Source organism: Octopus bimaculoides, chromosome 8 (genome assembly GCF_046866305.1).
Source record: "Octopus bimaculoides isolate indiv1 chromosome 8, ASM4686630v1, whole genome shotgun sequence".
In the NCBI taxonomy this organism is placed as follows: Eukaryota; Metazoa; Mollusca; class Cephalopoda; order Octopoda; family Octopodidae; genus Octopus; species Octopus bimaculoides.
Genome location: NC_142935.1, coordinates 28238845 through 28248783, shown reverse-complemented (window position 1 = coordinate 28248783; position 9939 = coordinate 28238845).

Genomic DNA, 9939 nt, shown 5'->3' with positions numbered 1-9939 from the left:
GTTTGAACTTGGAAGATAAAGAACTTGAAGAAATGCTTGAAGAAAATTTGACCGTCTATGTGATAACTGTACCACTGCAAACACATTTATGTGCAGTAGCTTCTGCAGATAGATGAGTCGAAACACAAAATCTATTGGGCCAAATATAATTCAATCCAACTTACGTGGAGAAACTAGCATGATTTATTTACGTTCTTCATCGGCTTACAGCATGATATATTAATGCATTTCATTCTTAAATGGTTGGATTCTATTGCCGGATGTGATTCCATCGAAACATTCTGCTATGCTGTTGTTAATGCCTCTGTGTAGAAATCTTCTATGCAGAGCGTAAGTTTTAGAAATTAAAACACAGTAAATATACCTATAGTCATGAAAATGAACAATATAATGTAATACTCTACAATATAATGTAAAACTTTGTGGAATGAAACTCACAGCCCCTTCAGAGAATTATTTAGTGAATTCCTCAGTAACACACTTCATGTGGCGAGCATGATAACTTTAATTAATCAAGACTAATATCCGTATCAAGGAGAGTTAAACATTATTGGCCAATGTTTAATTCAAATAAAGGCAATCCAGTGACTCAGAAAAAAAAAAGCTACAACAAAAATATCGCTTTAATGGGTTAACGCACTAGATTCCTAAATTAATTAAAACTGGAAATAGACAATTCGGTGCTATTTATTAAAGAACTACGTAATTTCAGTGGTTAATATTCTAGTAGTAGCAGATTTCGAATTGCAGAAACCAGCGGCGACCAGCAGCCATGTCTTTTGTTGTTAACGCTCATATTATTAAAATTCTCCTACTTCAATTTTGTTTCGTACTTTTCTTAATTTGTTGTTATTTTGCTGCTGTCAAATTCATTTCGTTCCTATTATCATAGTTCTTCATTGTTGACTTCTCTTTTATTGAATTTTCTGCATGATGGCTATTGAAGTGGCATTATTAAGGCGACTTTCTGGTATCGTTAAATTTACTTTATTTCTCCTCCAGATTTTCCTTTATTTCTGTTTATTTCTTCAGACACACACGCAGACGCACATATTTATACATACACGTATATGCACGCGCAAACACACATACATAGATACCTATACATACGCACACAAGCACAAGCACAACACACACAAGCACAACGCGCACATATATTTTATCTTTTTTTTCTTCTTACTTGTTTTACTCATTGGACTGCGGCCATGCTGCTGCACCGCCTTAGGTTTCGTCAAACAAACCACCCCCAGTAATTATTTTCAAGTACTTGTCCTCTAGAAACATTTTGTTGAACCTCTAGGTTAAGGGGAAAATAACTCAAACGGTGATTGGGGACAAGCACAAACGCAAAGACACGCACACTCACACACACACACACACACACACACACACACACACACACACGCACACACAGAGTTCACTTTTGGAAGTGCATCTTGAAGGACATAAAACTAAGTAATAATCTGTAATTATTTATTAAAAAATCCCTTGGATAGAGAAAGAAGAAAGGCTTTTCTATCTAAAAGATCCCATAACTCAATATTTACATGCTATTATTTATAGCCTTATGTATTTCAAGATCCACTGTTCCAAATGAAAATTATTTCATACTCTCTTCAAGTTAATAAACTCTTATATAAATATATATATAGATAGAGAGGGAGAGAGAGAGAGAAAGAGAGAAGGAGAAATAGGTAGATAGAAAAGATAGATAGATACAACGGGGGCGTCTCTCTACCAAACTCACTCACTAATCATTGGTCAGCTAGGGACTGTAGTAGAAGACACTTGCCCAAGTTGCCGTACCAAGGGACTGAACCAGGAACCCAGTGGTTGCAAAGCGAGCTTCTTTACCATACAACCAACACACGCACCTACAGAGACTTACGCACACACACACGCACACACACACACACACACACACACACACACACACACACACACACACGCACACACACACTTACAAATTTAGGTATTGAAAGAGTGAGAGAGAAAGAAAGAGTTAAAGAGAGAGAGAGGGAGGGAGAGATAGAGAAAGGAAGCAGATATAGTGAACCTTCGTTTATACTAGGAGTCTGCTGAAATAGACAAGGAAGAAAATGTTGGGATCTGGAAATTATATTGTGTTGAATTGGAAGGGAGAAGAATTCTGAGTGAGAGGGCATGGTGTTAAGATCCAAAATGTTTTGTGATTCGTCACTTGCTGTACCCCGACATATCCATCATTAAGTATAAACAATTTAAATTGATAATAGTAATGGCACCATGTTACGTAGTTTTTCGCGTATACTAATACTGAATGCATGTAAACCAGCAGACATACAATTCGCAGTTCTATATTTAAGAGATGAGGAATTATTTACATTATTTACATTATCTACATTTGACGGATATTCGTCCTCATCTTGTTTGTTGTTAACACAACGTCTCGGCTGATATACCCTCCAGCCTTCGTCAGGTGTCTTGGGGAAATTTCGAACCTGGGTTCTCATTCCTATCGATGTTACTATTATTATTATATGGATATAATGGATATAATATATGGATATTATGGATATAATCAGTCCATTAGCAGGAAAGTCAACATCATACGTGAAGAATTCCATCCACTTCACAGAATTGATCAAGGATACCCCCATTGAATCCAACCAGATGGTGAGTCTAGATGTGATAAGTCTATTCACCAAAGTCCCAACTGGTGAAGCACTATCGGTGATTCAAGAAAAACTAGTGACAGACACCCATCTAAAAGAACGCACTAGTATACCAATAACAAACTTGATGGAAATGTTGACTTTCTGTGTAGAAACTACCTACTTCAGTATGGACACTGATATATATCGACAAGAAGATGGTTTAGCTATGGGTTCGCCATTATCACCGATAATAGCCAATATATACATGGAATACTTCGAGAATTTGGCTTTAGGATCAACACCACTAAAACCAACCCTATGGCTGCGATACGTTGATGACACCTTTATTCTCTGGCCCCACCAGCAAGATGTCCAAATGCTGCTAGATCATGTGAACTCAATAAATCCATCCATACAGTTCACCATGGAAAAGGAACAGAACAATCAGCTGGCATTCCTGGACGTATTAATAACACGCACCGAGTATGGATTCAGGACATCCGTATATCGCAAGCCAACCTTCACTGGACGATACCTTAACTTCAATTCCCACCATCCATACAGTGTAAAGAGAGGAATTGCTCAGTGCCTAAAACACCGAGCAAAGAATATAAGTAGCGATCGTGATACCCACCACGAGGAAATGATCAAGCTCAGTAACAATCTATTAAGAAACAACTACCCCAAGAACATACTATCTACTCCAATTATGAAGAAAAGAGAGGATGAAACCAATAAACTGTCTACAGTCTGTCTACCCTATGTGAAAGGCCTCTCCGAAAAGATACAAAAGATATGCGGCCCATATGACATCAGGGCAGTATTCAAGAGTAATACAACACTTCGCAAATATCTCCTTCGGGTAAAACCACCAACAGAAGAGAATATGACCAAAAACTGTGTGTACTCCATCCCATGCAGCTGTGGCAGGTTATACAAAGGCGAAACATGGCGCCCCCTCAAAATAAGGGTAGAAGAACATCGCAAAGCTGTGACACGAGGAGATATCGATAAATCGGGTATAGCTGATCATGTATGGAAAAATGGAAACCACCTCCCCCTGTGGGATGAAGTTAAAATAATAGACAGGGAACAACACTGGAAAATACGAAAACTAAAAGAAGCAGCACATATGCTAGGACACAACAACCTCCTAAGCAGACCGAGTGCAGATATGAATAGCATATGGGAACCGGTATTGAGGAAGGATAGAAAAATAATAGATTTATAAGCCTTAAAATTCACCCCATAATTGCCCACGGGCATATGGCGTAGTGGTTAAGAGCGCGGGCTACTAACCCCAAGGTTCCGAGTTCGATTCACGGCAGCGACCTGATTAATAATAATAATAATAATATAATAATAATAGTAACATCGATAGGAATGAGAACCCAGGTTCGAAATTTCCCCAAGACACCTGACGAAGGCTGGAGGGTATATCAGCCGAAACGTTGTGTTAACAACAAACAAGATGAGGACGAATATCCGTCAAATGTAAATAATGTATACAATTCGCAGTAACGTTTGATCTATAGTCTAAGACGAAAGGGCATTCATGTTATACGCGTACGTTTTGCCTTGATTTATTCAGGAAATTTTGCTTATATTATTGTATCAAGTTTATAAACGCTTTATATCTGTACACACACACACACACACACACACACATGTATATATATATATATAAATATATATATATATAAATATATATATATATATATATATATATATATATATATATATATATATATATATACCTATGTGTATGTATGTATTTTTATGCATGTGTATAAATTAGCTACTAGCAGCAGAAGCAGTTTTGTACACCCACGTGTTTGTGTATATACAGAAATTATATATATATATATATATAAAATATATAGTTTTAGGGAAAATAACCAAGTTTCAAGAACTCATCGATGAAAATCCACTATCACATATAGAAAAATTAATAATTAAAAGCACAATAAATGAGTATAATATAATACACACACACACACACACACACACACACACATACACACACACACACACACACACACACACACACACACATACATATATATATATATATATATATATATATATATATATATATATATATATATATATATATATATATATATATATATATATATATGCATGTATGTATACCAGAGTAAGTAAATGTCAAAGAAGGTAGGAAAAAATAGTACTCGAATACCGGAGATAGAGTACTATGCTTTATTATTAAAGCTGCAAGAACACCACAAAAATCTACTGAGAGTTTCACGTTCCCGATCGTCGGACAATCACAACTGTAAAACTCTGAGTAGCAGTTTTTTTCAGATATTTTGGAGATGTTTTTGCAGATAATTTTGTGACGTATATGTACGTATGGGTGTCATAATTTGCAGCCTTCGCTAACAAGTGAGATTAGCAATTCCATGGTAAACGCCTATTCTTAGGAGTAGTTGAGTCATTCAACGATGTAACATAGATTTGAGACCATCCTGTCCGGAATCTTCAGTGTCCAATTTATATATTGAGAAACTTGACCTTACTAATTTAGTTTTATTCCCTTGCCTATAAACCTGTCTGCTCTAATTAGGTCAGATTAGAGGAAAGACTGTAATAGAAGAAAATATGGTGCTGAGACATAATGGATGGTTTGCCTGTGTTGTATTTCTAATTTAATATAGTACGTGGCCAAATAAATGTCTGTATTCATTAGGAATAGTTTATTCACGCAAACGTTCTTGATTTATTTATCTACATATTTATGTCTGTTGCTTGGCCTCGTTTCTTTTCAGTTATTGTAAAAAATGAGGCATAGCCAAACAACTTGATCCCCTGAGCTCTAGAGAACCATTAATATGTAACATTCATTATTTCAAAGCAGTATTTAGATTGTAACTTTGCTCAAACTTCAGAAGCAACAGAAAACGGCAAACATCCAATACGTGAATAAACAAAATTGCAATACAAAAGCATTGTTAAAAATGGCTAATCTGTCTCCAGCACTTTACATCTTTTTCTCTCTCTCTCTCACTGACATTCTCTGGCAAACTACACAGCTTAATTGAATCCCCGTTCTTGTAGTTCGATATGAAATTTTATACGCTTTTAGAAATAAATCATATTGGCAACAGTTTTCAAGGGAACACTGTACACAATAATAATACTGCATGGGATATCTATTAGCAGCAGGGGGACAATCAAACTGCGTAACTAGCTCATATATTTGCCTGTACTGTATCTACAAATGTAGGATAACAAGGACTAACTGGCGAAATTTCAACGGAGATGAGATAAACATTCCGAACAAAGGCGAAATAATTGTATTAGCCACAACGCAAATTTTGGGGTGGTGGTGATTATGATGCTAGGGAAGAAAGCCATAAAAGCTTGTAATCATGATCATGATGATCATCATCATCATCATTACACTAAGGCGGTGAGCTGGTAGAATCGTTAGCACGCCGGCCGAAATGCTTTATGTTCTGAGTTCAAATTTCGCCGAGGTCGACTTTGTCTATGATCCTTTCGGGGTCGATAAATCAAGTACCATTTATGCACTGGGTTCAATGTAATCGAATTACCCACTACCCACCATATTTCAGGCCTTGTGCCTATAGTGGAATGGATTATTATTATTATTTCTAAGGTGGCGAGCTGGCAGAATCGTTAGCGCGCTGGACGAAACGTGTTTCTCCCTTCGTTACGTATTGAGTTCAAATTCTGCCGAGGGTGACTTTGCCTTTCATCCTTTCGGGGTCGATAAAAAATGTACCAGTTGAACACTTATAGGGAGTAATTCTAGACTTCCATCTGGCGGTGAACTGGCAAGTTGTTGGTTTCTCTGCTTTCTCCGAACACGTGGGTACGATGTTGTTTATATAATTAATATTTTAGTTCCGATGTGTTTGCTTTAGTCAGATTCATATCATTTATGTTTTTTTAGGTGCAAATATTAGTTTAAATACATTTTCTATAATTAAAGTTTATGTTTAATAGTTGTAGATCAACATTGATTTATTCCCATGTCGTAGGCAATTGATGCCCGATAGTTAACCTGATATGTTATTCTGCTGGTTTACATTTAGTTCGTTTTAATTATGTCTTCATCTTTTAAGTATGTTAGTATTTTCCTTACGATATATGTATGTTTTTCAAATTTATATTTACGTTTTTTTTTTACGCAGAAATATTCGTTCAAACACAGTTTCTATAATCAAGGTTTATGTCTAATAGATATTGGTCTACATTAGTTTAATGCCACGTTAGTTTGTTTGAAGACGATTAAAGCCTGATACTTAAAGTGATATGTTATTCCGTTAGTTTACGTCTGGTTCGTTTTAATTATGTTTTCGTGTTTTAAGTGTGTTAGAAGGTAGCAATGTCTACTGGTGGTTCATATTCTTTAATTATTCTATATGTTTACAATTCTAGGTTGTGTATTCCTTAGGTTAATATTAGTTTTCGTTTCATGTATTTGCAACTTGTGTTTTCGTCTATACTCAACAACTTCTGTTCAATACGTTTAGCTAGCTAGTTCGTTTAATGTTCTCTGTCTTTTTAGATTTATGGTTCTTTGTGCGGCATTGTCCGTTTTGATATTTCTTTGTTTTCTGTATTTTAAGTCGTAATTCCTAAACTATAAGTCTATGACAGTTTATGAATGGGATTTGATGTTTGTATTTGTGTTTTGTAGCAATATACAGGTGTAGACATAATGTACACATTGCGATAATGTTTGATCCATTGCTTCTTGTCTATTAATTCTAAGGCAGCGTTTATATTTTTAACTCTGCTGACACCGCTGGCTTGCATGGTTTTACCGAGGTGTCGAAAATATAATGATATCCCTGAGGCAGCTGATGGTGGCATGTATACATATGTTTACTAATTCATTCTCAATTTTAAACGGTAACTTTATGATGGAAGAAACGTTGTTAATTTCTTTTACCCTTGCATATCAGTGACAATTACATAACTGATAGAAACAGAGAATCAAAAGATGTAGGATTCGGCCTGGAAGCTATTATCAGATGGTGGATAGTTTACTGCTTACCATCTGATTCAACAACTTGTCGTCGGTGCTAAGTAGACTGCAGTATCATGTTTACTTAAGCAAGCAAGTTGGTGTTAAATACATGAAATCAACAGAATATGACGTGTTAATTACAGCTAATGTCCATCCAAGCATTCGGACAGATATCACTAAATATATACAAATAATTATAGCATATCACATATTCTTATAGCATGATTATATTACATGTTTAACTTTGAGCATAATATTCTTTTTAAAGGGTTGTTGATGCTATAATAATGCAATGCAGACGACATTAATTTTGACGAAGAATTATAGACAAAACTATATTGGCAATCATTTCAAATAGTGTAACTCAACTGTACAAGTGTTATGAACTAGGATAATTCATACAAATGGTGATGTTCTGAATGACAGGAAAAATCTTGTAAATCAATTGGTATTTAGTTCATATTTGGAGAAAGAAAATGAAGTTTAATGGCAGTTGTTGGAGACTCTTAAAGGAAAGGAGAAATTATCTTACGAAATTTGAATATCTGTTCTTAAGGAAAAGTTTGATCAGAACTACTTTGAACATGTCTTATAACATCAGTGATGCGTTTATCTTCCTAAACCGGTCTTTATCTATGGTCCAAGATTTTTTGTTAGAAAAAGGATGAAGAACAATTTTGGTCACTTTCATTTGCATAATTGCAAAATATCGCTGAGGGAAACAGTTCAAGTGGAACAGTGGCATGCATCTAAATAATTCAGTTACAATGACTGATATTGTTTTACTTGTTTCAGTCATTAGACTACGGCCATGCTGGGGCACGGCCTTGAAGAATTTTTAGTCGAATGAATCGATCCCAGAATTTAACTCTTTTGGTAAGCCTGGTACTTATCCTATCGGTCTTTTTTGCTGATCCGCTAGATTATGGGGAGATAAACATCAAGACCAGTTGTCAAGCAGCGTTGAACACACACGCACACACACACAACGCGCGCACACACATGATGTGCTTCTTTCAGTTTCCGTCCACCGGATCCACTTACAAGGCTTTGGTCGGCCCGAGACTATAGTAGAAGTAACAGCCATGTACATACTTTTTTCATTGTTAGCCGTCAAGCTAACAGTTACAGAAATGCTTCAGTCTTATTAAATCTCATCAGCGAGGCATTGTCTACTCAAGCTTGGTTTGATCAACAGACAGGGAATTATAATCACAAGTAACAATAGAGTTTAGAAATATCTTTGATAATATAATTTGGATAATTACAAAACGTGAGCTATGGTAGGTAAACGAAGTGGATTAAGTGCATAAGTTTAGATGATTCAAATATCACCATATCTTCTGTCAACCAACTATATTTTTTCTAAAGCATGAAAACTCAGTTTTCTGTGATATTACTTTTTAAATTTTTCCTGGCAATTGTGTCTCCCTTTTTATTTGACTGTCGGTAACATTCATTTCTAGGTTTCGTTTTGCTTCTCCAATAAAGAAATAAGTTCGAATTAGTTCAGAAGTTTTTGCAAAAATCATTCAGCATATCGCTGTATTGCTGATCTTTTAGTTGTTTCAGTCATTGGACTGGGACCATGCTGGAGCATCGCCTTGAATGGTTTTAGACGAAAAAAATGTCCCCTGTGTATATGTTTAAGTCTGGTACTTATTCAGTCGGTGCCTTTGGATGAACCACTAATATTTCGGAGAGGTAAACAAACGAACACCGGTCATCAAGCACTGGAGGAGTAGGGAGACAAACACAGACACAAACACACCGACGTATACAGGCCTCCCCACAGTTTATGTCTGCCAAACTCATTTTGCAAGGCATTGGTCGATCCGGGTTATAGTAGGAAACGTTTGCCCAAGGTGCCGGGCAGTAGGACTCGTACAAAACCAGGAGGCTGCAAAACGAGTCTCTTGACCACCGAGTCATTAGTAAGTCTAACTTCTATAGAACATGACTGGTGTCCTCAATTTCTTGATTTACGGTTTTTGAGTTTATCTCGAGTAATTCAAAACGCTTTAAGAGGATTTATTTAGTTTGATGCATCTCATTTAATATCCTTTCCATTATAGGCGCAAAGCCTGAATTTTTTTTTTTTGCGGGGGTGCAGTCAGTTACATCGACCCCCAGTATTTCACGGGTATTTAATTTATCGACTCCGAAAGGACGAAAAGCAAAACCGACCTCGATGGAATTTGAACTCAGAACGTAGCGAAGGGACATATATCGCTAAGCATTTCGTCCAGCGTGTTAACGATTCTGCCAGCTCGCCGC